This window comes from Dipodomys merriami, unplaced genomic scaffold, assembly GCF_024711535.1.
Source record: "Dipodomys merriami isolate MVZ:Mamm:240054 unplaced genomic scaffold, mDipMer1.0.p SCAF_31, whole genome shotgun sequence".
Classification (NCBI taxonomy): domain Eukaryota; kingdom Metazoa; phylum Chordata; class Mammalia; order Rodentia; family Heteromyidae; genus Dipodomys; species Dipodomys merriami.
Window position 1 is genome coordinate 592,512 of NW_027204604.1, and position 21,242 is coordinate 613,753.

Sequence of the window (21,242 nt, forward strand, 5' to 3'; positions counted from 1 at the left end):
GGTTGATTGTTATTGATAATATTTGTACAAAATAAGTAGTTACAACTATCATAATCTTTTCAACTCTTTTTTAAAAGAACTCTTGTCTTTTAATTATCCCTTAGGCTGGCTGGTCACAGACAACAACAACAAAACAAAAGGTATAAAAAGAATGAGAAGACCCATTTCAATTCTTTCCTAAATTATCTTTCTCTTAATACTCTCTATGATCTCTCTACATTTCCTTCTTCTTTTCCCATCACTGTCTTTCTGATTCTCTTTCATTAATAACTTCACCTATATCTTCCTTGTTTAAAGTTTTTTTTTCTTATTTTAAGCATTACTTCTTTTGAAGACTTGTTTTTTTACTGTTATAAAGGTGATGTATGGAGGGGTTACAGTTGCATAAGTCAAAGGGTGCATTTCTTTTTTGGACAATATCACCCCTTCCCTCGTTCTTTCCATTTTTCCCTCCTGTCCCCACCCATAAATTGTATAGTTCATGTTCAACATAGTGTCTGGTGAGTAGAGTTTTAGTTTTTAACAGGCTTTAAAACTTTACTTTCTGAAAATTGCTTTCTCTTGTACCTTGTAATTTTTCAATAAAGCAAATACATTTATCTTCCAGAAATGGTAGTAAGATCCATGCATTTGATCTAGATTCGTCTGGAAGATTTAGAGTATTGTTCAAGCCTCTCTATACTTGTGGTATACTGTCTAGTTTCTTAATCCATGACTGAAAGTTCATGCTGGTGGTTCATGGCTATGATCCTAGTTCAGGAGGCTGAGATCTGGATAACTGTGGTTCAAAGACAGCTTTAATAGAAAAGATGTCTGTAATACTCTCTCCAGTTAACCAGCAAAATGCTGAACTGGAGGCATCGCTTAAGTGGCCAAGTGCCATCCATGAGCAAAAGAGCTGAACTGAAAGAATAAAAGAAAGTTAAAAGCTTTTTCCCCTGTGTTTCACAAGATTGTCTCCAGAAGTGATGTTTCCTCTGACATTTTTAATATTAGTAATTTGAGTTCTTTCTATCTTTACTTTTAGTCTAGCTTGCCAATTTTATTGATCTTTTAAAAGGAACTTTAGGGTTTCTTTGTTTCTTTGGGGTTTTTTGGGTCAGTTGTGGAGGCTGAACTCAGGGCATGGGTGCTGTCCCTGAATTCTTCTTCCTCAAATCTAGTGCTCTACCACGTGGAGCCACAGCTCTGCTTCTGGTTTTCTGACAGTTAATTGGAGATAAGAGTCTCATGGACTTTTCTTCCCAGGCTAGTTTTGAAATAAAATCCTGAGATCTCAGCTCCTGAGTAGCTAGGATTACAGGCAGGAGTCACCAGAGCCAGCTGGAACTTTAGTTTTGATTTAATCTTTTCTATGTGTTTCCTCTCTTCAAGTTTATTGATTTCTACTTGAAGTTTTACTATGTTTCCTTTTCTGCCTACTTTGAATTTAATTTGCTCTTTTTTCCTACTTTGGTGTAATCTTAGATTATTAATTTTTAATCTTTCTAAAATTCTAATATATATTTCTTATCTAATGCTAGAAATTTCCCTCTTAATATGGCCTAGAAAGCATGAGGTCCTAAGTTCAAACCCTAATATAGCTACACACACACACACACACACACACACACACACACACACAAACACGTGCAAATACATATATATGTATATTGGTGTATATATATAAATATATACATATATATGTATATTTGTATATATACAAATATATGTACATATTGTTTTGCATGTGTGCTGGTATTAGTGCTTGAATTCAGGGCCTCTTGTTCTTACTCAGATTGTTTGCTCACCCTAAGCACTCTTCCATTTAAGCCACACTCTACTTCCAGCTTTTTGCTGGTTAATTTGAGTTAAGAGTCTTGAGGACTTTCCTATCTGGGCTAGCCTTGAACCTCAATCCTCAGATCTCAGCCTCTTGAGTAGCTAGGATTACAGGTATGAATCACCAGTTCTTGATTTAAAATGCTATCACTATAAGACATTATTTGCTATTAAAAATATTATAGTTTTATCCTAGCTCATCATGATCTAGCTGAATATCTTTTTGTTAATTACCTGAATATGCTAAACTTTCTCACCTCAAAGTCTGAGCACACAACGTCCTGTACTGCATACGTTCCTGACCTCTTTCCCAGGACAGTACCTCATCTTCAAGGCAGTAAATTAAGTCATCTCACCCAGACAGACAATTTCTAATCATTTCTGACTGGAAATGATTTCTTTGTGGGGCTTGGATAAATGCCACCCAATGGCTCTGTTCTTTTAAGCTTTGTCAGTATCTATTGCAATGTGGTAGAACTTCTAAGAGATGGGGCATTTTGGAGGATGTTATGTCACTAACTTGGTACCCTAAACCCTTCCTCTCTTCCTTTTGCTTTTCCTACCACCATGGGTGAACAGCATTGCACCATCCACCCTATTCTCCCCGTCCCCACACCCCGCTTGATGGTATCCCTTGCTACAGACCCCAGAGCATTGGTCTTCTATCTGTGGATGGCAACTTGTAAAACTGTGAGCTAAAGGAAACCTTCCCTTCTTGATAAGCTTTATATTATTGGACAATTTTTTTCTTTTACAATAACAGAATGTCAACAACATAAAACCCATTTTATTTTTAATGGTACAATTGTGTTGTTTCTCAGAGCATTTCTTAATTGTTCTTAGAACAATCAGAAGGTAATTTTTATAAAGGGCATACATATGAAAGTTCTTTACAGTTTGGCCACTCACTTGAATTTGCAGGATGAATATGCAGAGTTTGATCTTTTTTGTGCATGTGAATAAAGTTTTAGCAATCCTAAATAGTAGTTGACTCAAATGCATGCAATTAAGAGGACCAGAAGAAATTATAATATTCTTTTCTTATGTCCATGACATAATGGACATAACAGGTTCTAAACCATTGAAGTCGACATAAGTAGTAAATAATAGTAAACAGGTAGTAAATAGTAGTAAATAGGTAGTAAGTAGGTAAGTGGATGGATGTTTATTGATTATAAATCAGACATAATTATTGAATAATAAGTTGTAATTATCATAAGAAATAAGCCCTTGAAACTTAAGACACTTTACTGAGTTACTCCATAGTTCTCTGTTTAGCCTTAGATTATTTGAAATACATTAATTGTCTCAAGTTAAAGAGTAAAATTTGAGATCATATAATAGAACATTATTGTAAAGTTTATGAAAGTTAAGAAAAAAGTTAGATACTTGCTGGAGACTTTCCTCTTCACTTGACATATAAATTTTATGTAATTCTTTTAGTAACATTTCAGAACTCCTTGTAGTCATTGACTGAGAGCTCCCAAAAAGAAAACATTACTGAGAATTTCAGTTTCTAAGAAATTCATAGGAATAAATTTGGTTTGCAAATTCAGATAAGTGAATTCTTTATTCAATTCAAGATGTAATTTATTCAATTGCATCTTTTCCTGTTGTCCAAAGCAATTGATGAAAAGAATGTGCTTATAGCTCACACGTTCTGTATTCTTACTAAAATATGTGAATTGCAACTGGAATTCTATGGTCTGAAACAGACATGAATTTGAATTAGTCAATTAAGTTAAATGAAGACCAGAGAGGAAATTATATCTGGAATGATAAGAGAAGTCAAACTCTTCAGTAGCATATATAATATTTACTACATCCTGCCAAATTTGAAATTCCTTTATATCATTTGATGAAGCACAATATGAAAACTCAGCTTCTGTCTCAGTCATCTGTTCGCATACTCTGTATTAGCTGGGGACGTTAAAGAAATATTTTAGTAACACCACAAGGATTGCAGCCAGCAATCTTTTCTGGGTTGCATGCAAAATAAACAGAGACTAGAATGAAAACTTATTCAGTAACAGAATTTTAGTCAAAAAATGGTATAAGGAAGGAAATGAAATTGAATTTATAGGTTGTTAATGAATTCTGGTTTTGTTTAGGTATAGTATCTTTCAACCAAGGGGACCTACTGCGTATTTCTTAGCATGATAAGATCATAGAATAAAAAAAATAAGGTTTATTCTAATTTGAGCACAAACTTTAGAAGAACTCTTTGTGGATTGGCAAATGGAGTAAGTTGACATCCAAGAGAAGCATTCCTTTGAAAGCAAGGTAGTGTCAACCCTTTCCTGTGGGCAAGATCCAGTGGGTACATTTAAATCAGAAGATAGTCTGGCATATTATTTCTGGTCATATTTTTCCAACATATATATATATACATATACATAAATATACATACATATATACATTTATATACATCATTTACATATATATATACATACACACAGACACACACAGACACACACACACATATATATGTCCGTTGTGAGGACTGAACTCAGGACCTAGGCACTGTCCCTGAGCTTATGAACTCGAGGCTAGCACTCTACCACTTCAAGCCCACAGCTCTACTTCTCTTTTTCTGGTGGTTAATTGGAGATAATAGTCTTACAAATTTTCCTGCCCAGGCTGGCTCTGAATCATGATCCTCAGATCTCATCCTCCTGAGTAGCTAAGATTTAGAGACATTGGACCTAACTCCAATTTTTATGCCTTCATGTTTTCCTATCCTATGGTCATTGATCTTTGAGGCATGGGCATTAGAAACTTCATTTAATTTTCTTTGTAAAGAACCTAATAATGTCAAATAAACAAGTAAATGATTGTAAAATATTTGAATATTTTAGAAGACCTTTGGACTCTTTATGTATTCATATGGCTCCTGTAAATTTTCAAAACCTTGCTTGTCATTCTTAAGTTGAACCTGGTCCTCCTGAGAGTCTTTGACATTGTAACTCTTCCTCCTTATTTGAAGCTTTTAGGTTTTATTAGGGCTATGGTAGTCATTTCCCTCATGGTCTCCAAATAATACTTTAAAAAATCATAAATCCTGCTGGCCTTCCTTTATTTCTTCAGCTTTTACAACTTGCTACGTAAAATGCATTTTTCTTCTCTGAGATCAATACTGTGGCAATAACTTTACAGATTCATGGAAAACAGTAGACTTCAAATGGGCTCCTTGTTGATAATAATTCAAGGTCCTACAATGGTCTCTGATGTTCTGAAATGTAGGGATAGAAATTTGTTGTTGTATCCCCTTCATCTTCACTAACTCCATGGCGATGGATGTTTGCTTTCAATGAGAGGAGAAAAGAGACAAGAGAATACTTATCTTAAACTAGGAAAGAAATGGTGCACTAAAAACCTCACCCATAGGGAACCAGGAAAAGGAGCAGCAGTTTTCATTTTTAATTACAGTCATTACCTATTGATGACATTGGAATCCTAGGTTCAGGGCTATTTTGACGCAGGAGATTTTAGTTCTGTCCCCTCTACCTTTCGTCTTGGTAACATTGCACTTATTTTGTTGTGTTCATACTTGTTGTACTTATTTTGAGTCTATAGGGATCCTTACAGAAAAAAAAGAGGGGCATGTTATCCCTCTTAACAGTTGCCTTTGCTGTATGCCCCTAAACTTAGTCTTTCTAACTTTGTATAGTAACAGGAGAATTTTTGTTCCTTTCTCTGTGCTCTTGCTTCCTGCACACATAAATAGCTCAAACTACAAAACAACAACAAAGGAGCCTGCAAAAGAAAATCTCACCGGTTGCTGGTGGCTCTCGCCTTTAATCCTAGCTACTCAGGAGGCTGAGATCTGAGGATCATGGTTCAAAGCCAGCCTGGGCAGGAAAGCCCGTGAGACTCTTATCTCCAATAAACCACTAGAAACTTGGAAGTGGTGCTGTGGTAGAACACTCGCCTTGAGCTGAAGAGCTGAGGGACAGCACCTAGGCCCAGAGTTCAAGCCCTACAACCAACAACAACAATAAAAAAATCTCTAACACCTCTGGCTTATGAAAATTCATCTATGTCCAAAAATAACTTTCTAATATATACATTTAAACTCTTACTTTTAAAGCTATGCCAGGAAAGTGGAAGTAATAAGTCCCATTTGTAAGAAAACTATGAGATTAAGTGTGTATGTTATCACCAGATTCTAAAGGTAAAGATCAAGAGAGTAAAAGTAACATTGAAGAAAATTACTTGGTGAAGTATGGCATTTCTATAAGCTTAGAAATAGTGAGAACACATACACAAGGTACTACGAATGTTCTGAACTCAAAATCTCAGTCATATTTTGTCGATAAATTACATCTCTGTGACCAAAAATAAAATGGGCTTACTTTATTTTGTGCTGGTCTTGGTGCTTGAACTCAAGGCTAGCACTCTGCCATTTGGTTAGTATTCTGCCACTTGAACCTCATCTCTGCTTCTGGCATTTTGCTGGTTAATTGGAGATACGAGTTTTAAGGACTTTCCTGCCCTGGCTGGCTTTGAACCATGACCTTAATATTTCATCTAATTAGAATGATATCAGACATGAGCCATCAGTTCCTGGCTTTATAGGCTTACTTTTAAATTAGAAATGGTTATTATCTCCCCTCTTCTGATGGTTCAGCTGGATAACTGAATACCAAACATAAATAACTGGATACTAAACATAAATGGAAGTTTAAAAAAATGCCTGAAACCAAGGCTTTCTTCTGATAGGATATACTCCTATATTTCAAGGTTCTATTTTCTGGAAAGGTCAGGGACTATCTTTTGAGAATATATGTAAATTATTGTTACTTTATCTGAAAAACAGGAGAATAGTTACTCATTGAAAATATTACATATAATCAAAGCACAGAAATAAGTATAAGAAATGAAAAATAAAAAACAGTTTAATCCAATCTGACCAAATAAGTTATGAAATCACAGGTGTGAGAATAATAAACCTCATCCAGGGATTTCAGATATCATTTTGACTGATATTGGCATTGATTTCAGATCAAGACAATTACATAATAGGTAAAATTTCAAGCTGTGGGCTGTGCGCTGTGGTCTGATTATCTTGTACGTCATTGCCTTAGTGAGTCCTGCAATTACTAACTATGCAAAAATGTTACATCTAGAATTAGCACTTATTTTGTGAACAACTGGAAAACATATCCAATATTGAAGAAAGTTCTTAAATAAAGCCATTTCACTTGGATTTAATTTTTTTTCACTGATGAAAGTACACAGCCAATTCTGCATAATTTTTTCTCATTTAGCAATCAGAATTTTAAAGATTTTAATTACCTAGATTTATTGGAAAATAAATGTTCCCTGACACCTCATTTAATTTTGATATGTGATGGTCTAACACATTGTTGAATCTGGGACTATGAGAACTTACACCAATCATCATTTTAGGCTTCATTTCAACACAAAATTCTTAGATCCAGAGAGACTTTGGTTTTAATTCAGGTTTTTGTTGTTTTTTTTTTCAGTTATCATTAGTATTTTTCATCCTATCAACTGAGTTGTATCATCTGAATTTCATAGAAGTAACTAAGACCCAAAGTTTTTCTTCTATGGAGTTTGTTCTACTGCTCTGAACAGAACAATAAATCAACTCCTAATTATTCAAGTTAGAATTGACAGAGTCAGGGTCCTTCTTTGGCATCTGTAGTGAGTAACAATGCCATGAAGGAGGTTGTAAGATACTTGCCACTGGCCTTGCAATTTTTGGATTATTACCCGTGTTCCTTAATGAACACAACTATTTGTTTTTGCCTGCTTAGAACTAAAAGACAAAGTTGATGTTTACAAAGTCCCAAACAGCCTCTCCAAGCAGCCCCTAAAATTCCTATTTAGACTTTGAAAAATATGAAAATTTCTCAATGTTGAGCACTTGGCCTGGCCATCAAACTATTTGTAGCATATAAAAGATATTTCTCCTTGCCAAGAAGACTCCTTTTATGCTATTTTGCTAGGAACAATTTTAATTTCCAGGCATAAAAAGGACCTTCAGGAAGAGACTATTTTCCTTCTCAAAACATCTCTCTGACATCCTTTCCTTTTTCTTGATGAGAATTCTGTTCCGTTTTTTAGACGCTATGTCCTCCTAAATGTCATCAATGATAATTAACTTTCCTTATGCCTCTTCTATTGATATACAATTTCTCATGCATGTTATTCTTTGAAGCTGTTAGATAATATTGGGAGCATAATTTTCTATTTTGTATAAAATTTTCCCAAGTGTATAGGTTTGTACTAAATAGAAAAATGTGTAGTCATTTATTTTTAGATGGACTCTGTTCTTCACCTCCTCCTATCTTACCTGTCAGAGAATAACGGAAAAGACACTAAGTTGAGAATATGACAGCCTGAGATTCAACATGGCACAGGGATGTAATTTCACAAATAAGGTATTTTCTAAGAGAGAAGAAACTAGTGTTCTCCATACTGAATTGACACTCCTTTGTACAACTATTCAAAGATAATTTAAAAAATGGCTTCCATAAATGGAAATAATTCCGTTTTTATAAAAACTAGGAAAACATAAACAAATGGAAATAGAATCAACTCTTTCTTTCTTTCTTTCTTTCTTTCTTTCTTTCTTTCTTTCTTTCTTTCTTTCTTTCTTTCTTTCTTTCTTTCTTTCTTTCTTTCTTTCTTTTTTTGTTGGTTGTGTGGCTTGAACTCTGGGCCTGGGCATTGTCCCTCAGCTCTTCAGCTAATGGCTAGTGCTCTATCACTTGAGCCACGCACCACTTCCAGTTTTCTCAGTGGTTTACTGGAGATAAGAGTCTCACGGACTTTCCTCCCTGGGTTGGCTTTGGATCATGATCCTCAGATCTCAGCCTCCTGAGTAGCTAGGATTATAGGCATGAGCCACCAGCACCTGGCTAGAATAACTTTTCTTAGGAGAAGTGTACTCATAGGAAAACTGCTGTCCCCAAATTGGTGAATGAGGTGATTACCAAGACCACAACTTACCACAGCAGAACAGTGCTCAGAGAGCTACATGAGACCAATCCAAGGGAAGAAACTCCATTCATAACGGTTGCATGTGAAGAGGCTAACTGAAGACCAGGGGAAGAGGTAAAAACTACATACACACCCAGTCAAAGGGAGGGCCTCAGACCTATGTGAGTTTTACCTCTCTATAAGCAGATACTCAGACTATCGGAGAAATCTGTCACCATTCAAGTAGGGGAGAGGGGAATTAATAGTTGGTCCCAATTTGGTTATAAAGTAAAATCTCATTGGGATTATTTTAACATAGTGAGAAACTGGCTTTTTTATTTTTATTTTTTCAGGATGAGATTTGGCAAAAAAAATTCACTGTGTAAATTTACACAATTACATACTATATGTGATTGTCATATTCACATGATCCAAAGTGATTTTTTATCACTTACATAGAGTTGTGTGTTAACTATAAAACATTAGTCCTTCAAACTACATTCTTTCTATTTGAAATCAGTCCTCTTCAAATGTTTGCTGAAGTAACATCTGGCCATTTTATTTGATTCTCAAATGAAGGTAATCATAATCACTAATTTCATCTTGATTTTTCTTGTGATATTTTGCTTTATTTTACATTTTTAAGATTATTTGTAAGTAGTTGTACAGAGATTTCAATTCAACATGTCATTGGATGAGTGCAAAGAATCTTCATCAATATCACCCCCATTATCCTTCTCCCCATCTCTCCCAAACCCACCCCTTGCCTCAGTTTTCTTAACCATCAGCATAGAGCTTTGCTTTCTTATTAGATGGATACCTTTGTAAGTGTTTTGAATTGTATTTTTCTAAAGGTTTAAAGTCTAGACTCTAATCTTATATACATCATGTGTAATCTCTAGTCTAGTGGGAAAAGTTTCAGGATGAGAGATTATTCATTTAATAGTCTAACAAAACAAAAATAAAAGAAATAACAAAACAAAACAAAACAAAAACCAAAGAATGAATTGTTCATGTCTGTAATCCTAGCAACTCAGGATGCTCAGATCCAAGGATAGTGATTGAAAGCCAGCCTGAACAGAAAAGTCCATGAGACTTTTAACCACTTAACCACTAAAAGCTGGAAGTGGCGCTATGTCTCAAGTTGTAGAGCACTAGCCTTGAGCACACAAGCTCAGGGACAGCGCCCAGGCATTGAGTTCAAGCCTGGGATCAGAATAAAAAAATATGGAATTTCAACAAAAGAAAATAAAACAAAGCAAAATCAACTCTTTGAAGTTGATTTTGAAGGATTGGAAGGAGTGGAAAGGTCAATAAGAAGTTAGAAACTTCAAAGAAATTAGTCAAGCTGAGTGAAATGCATCATCTACCAATGTCTCAATATGTATGAAGTTCAGGTTAAAGAAGAAAGCAATATTCTTTGCCAAGTGTGGTGTTCCATACCTGTAATCCTAGCATTGAGGATACTGATGGAGTATCTAGAGTTTCAGGCTAGTTTGAATACATAGCAAAAGAAGGCATTCTAGGCCTCATTTGCTGATAAGCAGAGATGGAAAGTTTGTGCTTCTAGAATGTCTGAGGAAGGAAATCTTGAAAGATGGTGGTAAATTTCAGTAGTACTCTCTGAATGCAAAGTGCATTGATGGTGGTAAATTTCAGTAGTGCTCTCTGAATGCAAAGTGCATTGATTCAAGTGGGAGAATATTTGGGGATTGTTCTAAACATCATTTTTCTTTATTGTTTTGTTATAGTAATGGTGTATTTTAAAGGATATAATTGTATTTTCTCAAAAGGTTTAAGAAGTGTGTATATATATATATATATAATATGTATATGCATAGGTATAATCTCTCACAAATTTCCAACACTGGGAAAAATTATGGTGTTCTGATGTGACCACTTGTGAATAAAAACCAATTCAATTTGACAACCACACCTGATTCTCAGTTCATCTTCAACATTTTAATCATGTGGAGTTTGTGGATTCTGCTGTGTTTTGTAGGAAAAGCAATTGTGTTATGTAAGAGATGAAGCTTTGTGCTTTTCTCATGTTTTATGTTTTAAGTCCCTTAGAATCTTTCCATCTGGATGACTAATTCAGAGGGATTTTTCTCTTCCATTGCTATCATCCCTTCTGTGAATTATTAATATATGTTTTTATTTATAATCCATTACCTTTAAAAGGGAGTCATGGATGAGCAAGATCCAGCTGCACTTGAGCTCATCAAATATCTCTATTTTTCAAAGTTTTAGCATATTCCCAAACATGTTTCCATGAACATTTTCTCTGCATTCATGATCCCTTGTGTATTTAAGGGAAATGTAAGCCTTATGTTTCTTTTTCATTTAGGTTTAACTCATTGAAATGTTTTGTAAAACATTTAAATGTCCTAGGACGCTTTTATTACTTATTTTCTAATAAGCAGAAATTTTTGTTTTGCCAACAATAGAGGTGAGGGTGGAGAACAAATAAAATCAAGGATTAAAGTTTGCTTAAGATTTTGAAACCAACAAGGTTTGAGTAGGTTCTAAATTTGGCAAATCCTACCCTAGTTACTTGGAAGAAATTCTTCTTGGCTAAACAAAAATAAGCAGTTTGGTGAGTGACTCTGTTGCTCAAAGTAGTAGAGTATTAGCCTTGATCAGAAGAGCTCAGGTATAGCACTCGGTACCCAAGTTCAAGCCCCATGACCACCAGCACCACCAACAGCCACAACAAAAAGCAGTTTCAGGAGTGAGCTGGCTGTTCTAAGCCTTATTGCCATATTTTAATTTCCTTGTATCTGTCTGTAGGCTACACCATAAGTTTTCATAAAATATGAAGTATAAATACAAAATATACTTCAACATGTTATAACATCAATGTATCAGGTAATGTGGAGTGAATAATATTTAAATTGTAGTTTATAAAAAGACACATTAAGGAACTGAAATTTTTAAGAGTTTTTAATTAATTAGCTATGTATGATTGAAATGATTGAAGTTAGAAATGCCTCAGCATTTAAAAGTCTCAATATATATTTTTCAGATTTTTCACAGCTTTTGTATGAGCAATCAATATGGCAACTAAGATTAAGATGTGCCTTTGGTTAAGGCAATCTGTAACTTCAATTTGGCAATATTAACAATAGATCAAATGAGTATGTTGCAGAGTTAGAAAAAGTCACCTCTTGAGCTTCTTGAAACAGGAGTTGGTTCCATTTATGAAGCACTATTGATTGACCTTTTCTTTTCTACAAATTAGTGCAGTGTAATAGGTTTTATTAAATTGAGTTCTTAGCCATAGAGTAAGGCCTATTCTTTCATGAATTCAGGAGTTGGATTTGTAGATTAGGAATTGTCAGATTGTAGAAAAAAAAACATTTATCTCTGATTTCTAACATTGGTTCTTTTTGTTCAACCCTCTAAGTTATTTTGCTTATATGTAATCATCTCTACAGGCTCAATCTAAGTTGTTCAGCAAAAACCTGAAGACTGTCAGGTCATCAGGAAATACAACTCCTCTTAAAATGTAAGTGCTCTTAAAATGTAAGTGCTCTCAAGCTCTACTACCTGGAGATAGCAAGACACATCCTGGGAAGGAGACAGGATTTCAATGTACCTTCCCAAACTGCCTCATTCCTTTTTGGCTTTTTCTCCAGTGATATGTCTGCAGCTATTTTTTAAGGCAAATACAATCATTTTGCTATATTATTTATAATCTGTAATCCTGCAGCCACTAAACCCACTACCGTCACTACCTTCGCCAGTTTGACAAAGGTAAACACTCTAAGTCAGGGAATCCCTGTTTCAATGACTAGAAAATAATAGGGAAGGAAGCTCCATGGAGATTAGTCTTCTTCATAAAGCATAGTTTAAGAACACCAATGCTTATAGGAGAGGCAAGTAGCTTCTAAAAAATGTTGATTATGGGCTGAGATTTCTTAAAACATAGTATCATTATAAAAAAATCAAAACAAAAATAATTTTCCTTTAGAAAAAAACCATAAAAATAGAATGGACAGGAAGAGAAGCAGCAGAAAGTCCCCTCTGGTTTCAGAGACAACATTTCCTTCTCTTCCATCCTGAGGATATCCCTGACTACTGAGTAAAGCATAGCCAATTCTAGCTTGGAGCTCTCACGAGACCTTAACTTCCTTTACAATACCTGATTCCAATAGACGATTACAAATCCAGTGGACATAACAAGGACATATATATGTTTAATTTTGGACCAGGTTCCAGTTGTGATTTTTTTTCTGACATAAAATTTCAACTTCCTCACAGTACCGTTAAACCAAATTGTTAAAAACAGATGTAGATCACTATCTTTCTAGGTATTAAAAGTCATCAATGAAGACATTCTACCAGGTAATTTATCTGTGTCAATTGGCATAGTTTTGTCTAATTGGCTGGCATTACTGGCATATAATGAAGGTACACACAACATTAGAGGAAGTCAGGATCAATCTCGATGCAGATCAATTTATGCACCCTATTCTATGGCACTGATTTGTGTGGCTAAAATCCATGTAATCATGGAATATATGAAAAAATCACAGGGGAATAGAAAATGAGTTTAGCTACTTGAAAGTCTACCACAAAAAGACTACCACAAAACATCCAAAAGCCTTTGCTTTTTTAAAGACAAAAAAATCCTGGAGAAAAATTTATAATCTTTAGTTTATAAAAATCTTAGTAAACAATGGACCAAACCACAATAGGATATTAAACAAAGATTATGAGTAGACAATTCACAAAATAAGTGATGGAAATTGACTTGAAGTAGATTAAAAAGTGTATAGCTTCTTTTATAACAGAATAATTTACAATTGAATGAATGCCTTGAAGCAGCTGTCCCATATCCAAAGGAATAAAAGTGTGCGAGTGTGAAATTCAGCAATGTTAGTTGGAGCTAGTAATCCAGGTTACCATGTCTAGCTGGAGGGAGGCAAACCTTCACATGTTTTGGAGCCACCTTTGGAATATGGTTTCAAGGAACTTAAACATTTAATCTTTTTTGACTCATAATATCAAAAATTGTATTTTGGGAACAGAGATTAAAAACCAGCAGAGGTTGACCTCAGTATTCTTTATAATGGTGAAAATATTAGGGATTATCTAAAATGTCCAATAAGGAATCTTTCAAAACCTTACAATCTTAAAGTAAAATAATATAGAGCTATTTAAAGTGATGCTTAAAATATTTTAAATTACTTAAACGATAAGTTCAACTGAGAAATTCAGGTTAAAAAGCTTTACTATGAATGACATTTTGAATATTTTTTATGACATATATATCAGATATATATAGGTACTTATGCATGTACATATATATATATACATATATATATATAATTTCTTCATGTGGTATTGGCTGTCTTTAAGCATGATTTTTCTGGTTAGGAATCTAAGAAGTTAAGAAAAATTTTAAGGACATACAGTATAAAGCAATCTGTCAGTAGAAGCTTCATGATTATTAACACAAGTCTCCCAACTTTCTTATCATTGAAAAACCTATGTGTGAACATTCTGATGTAAATGTGTGAACTATAGAAAAGAGTGAGAAAAAAATCAATACGCTATGAAGAGTGGATCATAACATACTAAGAGTAGATCTTAACTAGAGATCAACTCAACTGTTCAGTAGATCTTGTATCAGTGTCAAGATAATTTAAATTTCCTATTCCCATTGTTTAGGCTTTGTTCAAAATTCTGCTATAAATAGGTACTAATTTTATAACAAACATCAAGAAGAAGGAATAATTCCAGTTTGGCTAGTTGTGTTATTCTGAAAGCCACATGCTCCTTTTTCTACCTGAATCCCAAAGTAAGAGGAGGAACAGCTCTTCCATTTCTTTGGAAGAATTGAGAGAAGTTAACAGGATGACCAGAGGTAGGAAGCCAGAGAGGTAGGAGGCAGGCTTTTGAATCATGGAGCTTTGCCAACAGGATTTATTTTCAATCTCCCTTAAGACCTCAATGTCGTTTAATAATAGGTCAGCTGATTCTTAAGTGAAAAGTTTAGGGACAGATTAAATATAGCCTGCTGTGACTGTAATGAGGGATGATTGGAACCTAACTCAGTTTCTTTCTTGCATGGAAAACACCAATTAGTATTAATGAATCACTGCTTATGAGACAACCAGGTTTATAGTTTCCAAAATAGAATGACTACATTTTGCCTACGATAGTTGGTTTCTTTCTTATTTTATTTGCTTTATCCTTTGAAAAGATCTTTACACATACCTGAAAAGGTTAGTTTTTTAAAGAAATTATGATTATGTGTATAATTAAGTTTTTTAAATATTAAATATAAATTGTACTAAGGCTGAAAATTAAGAGCCTGTTTTGGGCTACATATTTAAATTCCCTGTGTACTTTTACTTCACTAGCTTAGTCTAAGGTTGATTTTCTGTCTTAATTGAAGGAGAGCAGATAGTGTTCAGCAGAAACTGTTGAAATAGCCATGCTTGTTTATTTGTGGTAGGTGCTATAAGTTGTATAAACCTTTTGGAAAGTAATTTGGCATTTTGTCAAAATGTCTTAAAAATGTTTAGTCTGAGAAAATATAAGCATTTCTAGAAATGTATCCTAAGAAGATAATTACAGACAGACAAAAATGCATAGAAAATACTTAAAATATACTGTTAGATCTTTCTAATACAGAGGCAGTTTTTTTTTATTGGTTACTCATATCCTAAGTGTCAAGATTATGGCCTGTTACATACTAAATGCCTGGTAAACTGTGTACTGTGTGAGCCAATAAATAATGTTGAATGAATAAAAGTCATTTTCTCTGAAATATCTAAGAGTAAATTTGAAAATTAGAAAGATAGGATAAATTTTGTATATACAATAAGTTAAATCTTATTTTTAAGTGAATATAATTCTATATGCCAGGGAACATTTCAAAGGACTCAGAACAAATCAGTAACAGTATTTGCCATATGGAACAGAAGATGAAGACTTACTTTCAATGTCAAGGTTTTTATGTTATTGATACTTGATCATGCATAATTAAAAAACTAAATGTTCTTTATGTGTAGTAATTGAAAATTAAAGGTCAATTTGAAAAGTTCACACCAAAATAGAAATACTAATTTATAGTCTTCTGCCTTTTAAAATTACTGTAGATTTTTTGATGAAGTTCTTTTTCTGTTTTGTTTAGTATGTATGATATTATATGAGGAGCTATTTTAAAACACAAAAAGGTATGATGAAGTCCTGGATCTTGAACTCAGGGCCTGGGCGCTGTCCCTGAGCTTCTTTTGCTCAAGGCTAGCACTCCACTACTTGAGCCACAGTACCACTTCTGGCTTTTTCTGTTTATGTGGTACTAAGGAATTGAACCCATGGCTTCATGAGTGCTAGGCAAACATTCTATCACTAAGCCACATTCGCTGTCTGCAAACACCTTTCCTGTAGAACAGTTTGCCTGAGCTTTAAGGAGAGCATTGTTATAACCGAAAACCATATACATTAACAACAACAACAATAACAACAACAAAAAGAATAGGGAAAGTTTCTGACAATGAGATTTAGGTCTCTCCAAGAAGACCTTGGAGAACAAAGTTTTGTACCTTGACTCAAGATGAAACTCTGCAACAGTAACAAAGACTACTGTATGGACCACTTTTAAGGAATTCCTACCTCTTATGAGTGTTGGAAAAAAACCGAATAGAATCTGGACAGAGGACACAAACTGAACACCAATTTGGGAGTGAGCAGTAGAAATTTTATCAGACAGAGGACTCAAGTAGTTATAGTTTTAAGTTCCTGGTACCTCACTGAAAAAATTGAGCAAAATACACATGTGTAATGAGAGATTTATTAAATATTCATTGAAGTAAAATAAACTGGCATGCTGTTCCACGCATCAGGGTTGGCCTGAGCAAGAGAGTTCCAAGGACCCAAGAAATAAGTGTGTGGAACAATTGATGGCACATATGAATTGAGGGGAGGATCAGAAGGTCCCTTCCACAGGAGGGGATCCTTTGGATAGACAGTTTTGAGTGGCACTTGGTGCAGATACAAGTTTTCTAAGGGTGCATGTCCATTCCTACAATGCATTTATGATAATGATATTAATGATATGTATTGCATAAACAAAGGCCCTCATTAAAGACTTTCCTCAAAAGTTAACACTTAACTAAGTGGAGTAGCGAGTATGTGCCATTATGGGAAATTTCTTTTGCTGAGCAAGCATCCTGGTGAGTAGGATGTGTTGCTCACATGTCTGGCCATCAGGAGATTGGTCAGTTCTCTTTTATGGTCCTGAGATGGAAATTAGGAGGAGTTTGGGGCATTCTAGGACAGTCCTGTGAGGGCCTTGATTAATCTATCTGCCTCAGAAAGAGAGAGATGAAATTGGGGTGATCATACGCTTCATGAGGGTCTTGATTGTGGGAAAACAATGACAGGATTTAGCATTAGCGTGTTCTCGGATGACATGGTTTACTAATTTTTTATTGGTGTTTTCCATAAGTATAGCCACTCCAGAGAACACACATCCTTAGGTTTTTGTACTTATTTCTCACCTCACACTGTATCGAGGCAGGAGTTTGTATTTACTGATGGACTGGCAGCATTAGCAGCTCCATGAGATCATAGGCAGCAAAGTGGTCCTTAAGCTAAATGTTATTGGAAGTGAACATCGTACCTATTTCGAGCTTTGGCATGTGACATCAGGGAAGGTACAACAGCCTTTGTCATTGTTGAGGAAGTTCTTCATGACTTGCTCTTCTTCATCTTCCCTCCACTCTTCTGCCCAATCCCCATTGGCCTCTGCTCATCTCACTCATCTGTAGCTGATCCTGGTCCCCACCTCTTCTCATTATCAAATCGAGAAAACAACATTCTACTTGACTTAAAAATATTTTTTATTTTAAAGATGCTGTACCGAGGGGTTACACTTGCATGAGTAAGGTAATGAGTACATTTCTTGTCGAACAGTATTACCCCCTCCTTACTTGATTTTTTTTTTTTAAGGAACTTGGCACTACAGGCCACTTTCTCTCCCTTCCAATTTTCTTGTTGACTTTCATTAAGTCAATAATGCTGTTCTCTCGTGCGGTAAAATGGTGCACACCCTGTAATCCCAACTATTCAACAGGGGGAGGTAGGAGGATTGATGTCCCATGACTGGCCCAGCAAAAGTATGAGACAGATAAGTAAGGTAGAAGTTAACTGCTGGCTCAAGTGGTAGAACGTTTGCCTAGTAAACATGAGGCTAGTACCCCGTCCTGCTCTCCCCCCGACACACCCGTATATTGCTAAGTGGTGCAATGTCATTTCTTTTTTTCATTCTAAGTGTTTAGTCGAGGAAATCTCAACCATACACCCTCTGAAACCACCACTGTCCGCCCCCTTTTTCTTCGTCTTAAGTTTGTCATGGAGACCCAAATGCCTCTCAGGCACTCCAGTGTGAACTGGAGAAAAGTATCTTCCAGAGAGTAAGCTCTAGTCATGCCATTTGTCCCAACTTTACTTCAGAAATGAACCCTTCTACTATAGTAGAATGCTAGAGGATTTTTTGTTCTAGTCTTTTCACCATTCCCCAGCTCTCCCTGTTTGTGTGATACCACACAAGTCACAATCTGGTCTCTAACACACACAAGCCCACACAGTGTCACATCCACACATTACACTTCAACCCCACTGAACCTCTGTTGGAGCCTGAAAGGGCACATTTTGTAATGATACATGATTGTCTTATGTTTTCTTCTACCAAAACTGACATTTGATGCCTTATTCAATGGGTCAAAACCTTATTTTCCTTCCAAATGTATGGCACATATACTTTCCCTTTGAAGTCTCCCCAAATCTATACTTCAGGGAGGAATAAACACTCTCACTACATAAAATTTTACCACAATTCCCAGACCATTGCATTTTCCTATCTCCTTTCATGACTGTATTTTCCATAGTTCTATGAAAACAGAGGTCAACTCAATCTAAGAAGCTTTCCAAGAATGTAAAAAAGGGTAAAAATGGATATGAAAATGATGGAAGACAATATGAAAGATATAGAGGGTCAAGAGCAGACTTCTAAAATATAAGGATTCTGGATTTTCCTAGGGGGGAAAAATTAATTGGAACAGAAGAAATAAAAGAATTTAAAATTATTATGGAACTAAAACAAGTTTTAACTGATGAAAATTGGAAACTCTCAATAAATTCTTGGCAAAAATCAATAAAGAGAATTTGCATGCTATTTGGGTAAAAAATACAGGACAGGATGAAGGAACAAAAAATCTGGCATTAAGCTTTGCTTTATATTACATTCCATTTTTGAAGGAGAAATTTTGTGATATAAGCATGTTTTTCTAATATGAGCATTTCATTCTGGACCACATTAATGTGTTTTCAAGAAAATGTACAACACAGCTAAGACCTGTCATAGGTGTATCTGAAGAAAGTTGAAATAATTTAACTGTATGTTCTTTAATTTCTTATGGAAATAAATGGGTGGCTTTTATAATTGTTCTTTGTGTGAATGGAACTTTTCTCTCAGTCTGAGGACATCTCCAGATTTATAGTTTCAAATAGATATTAAATAATATTACAGCTACCTGTTTGTTGATGATTTAGTTAACTGTATTGCTTACCGAGTCTATAGAATTCTCTGCCTCTTATCATAGCTAGACTGTGTACTGTGCAGGTATACATATACAGATATAGCATAATTGAGCTAGAGAAAGATCTTAGAGAGACAGGGTAACTATTCTAGAAAGAAGTGATATCTGAGTAGAAAGATAAAGAAGAATGTTCTGGGAGCCTAGTAGAAGAATATCCTGGGCAGAGACAGCAGCTTCTGTAAAGTTTTGAGACAGAGAGGAGCTCAGACTGTTCAAAAATTTCTAGGATAGTTTCAGATACAAGCTATAGAAAGAATGAAAGGCAATAATATAAACATTGACTTGTAGACCTTACCAAAGAAGAGATGTACATTAGTAATTTCTACCTCCTTTATGCTGGTACTTGCTAAGAAAGAACTTGATTTTAAAAAAGTATCAGGAGAAATATTTTCTATAAAGGAGAACTTCACAATTATTGAACTTAACAAATATTGATTTTTAATGTCCAGGAGATAATTGTTAGTATGCTTTAGTAACTATGTTAAAATCAGAAATCTAATATATGTGTGTGTGTGTGCATTCTAAATGACATATTCTAATTTAAATTCAGAGATGTGCAATGTAATTGCTGTTTGTAATGGTGGTAATCAGAATCAACTTTGGTTTTATTATTACAGGGTTAATTAAACAATAATAAACAGTACACTACTGAGTAAAATTTGTACTTCAAAATGAGATTGTAGATAGAATTTCTTTTCTTACTTGGAAAATGTGTTCCATACATTGTTACATGAAAAGAATAGACAATAGATATCATAAATATATCAAAGTTTGAAGTAAAATCTCAAGTGTCTGATGTTTATGTAAAATATCTATGCATACAACAAAGGCCTGAGAAGGCATATATTACCTCTTTGAGCTACAGGATAGAGACTTATATATTTACCTTTGGCTTACCTCTGTTTTAAAACCTTTAATATCAATCCAGAGTGGCTTTGTTATGTAAAATACCAGAGTTTAAAATGTAGTTTAAAATGTTCTTCAAAAAAATCAAAATAGTCATGTCATTTTTGGAGAAAAAAAGCAAAAAGAATAATATTCACTAGTTACATATAAAAAAGTAAAGAGAGTGTGAGGCACAAGATGGTTCACAGATTTTGATAATATTTTGAGAAATATGAAATAACACCAGAAATATTCATGGGAAATAACAAGAGTGGGCATCATAAAACCACACCTGGGAATAACTTACTTAAATACTAAAATATGGATAGTTTCTTACAATTCTGGGATATAGTGCGACTCTTTTATCTTCCTTAGATGAAAATAACAAGACCTACTCAAGTCAGGTAGTAATTTCCCAATAAGAAATTAAAGGCATATTTGGGAAAGGGAGAGTAAAACTTTAACAATTGTTCCCTGGCAACACATGGTAATGAGGCAAACACTCAAACTTCATCACTTTCCACAATCACAATGGTATACATAAAAATCCAAAACAGTGATATCTGAAATGATTTCCCCAAATATTCCTGAAGAAAAGTTTCAAAGTATAAAAATTTCCAAAATATAATCCAAAAGATTCATATCTTTCTATCACCTAGGGAAAATGACAATTATTTTAATAAATATATTGGTCAGATAGATAGATAGATAGATAGATAGATAGATAGATAGATAGATAGATAGATAGATAGATAGATAGATAGATAGATAGATAGATAGATTAAACTATTGCTGTGCACTGGTGGCTCATGCCTATAATTCCAGATATACAGGAGACTGCGATCTGTGAATCGAAGTTCAAAGCCAATCTGAGCAGGAAACCTATGAAATTCTTATCTACAATTAAGCACAAAGAAAGCCAGAAATGGAGCTGGGGCTCAAGTAGTAGAGCATTAATCTTCAGCC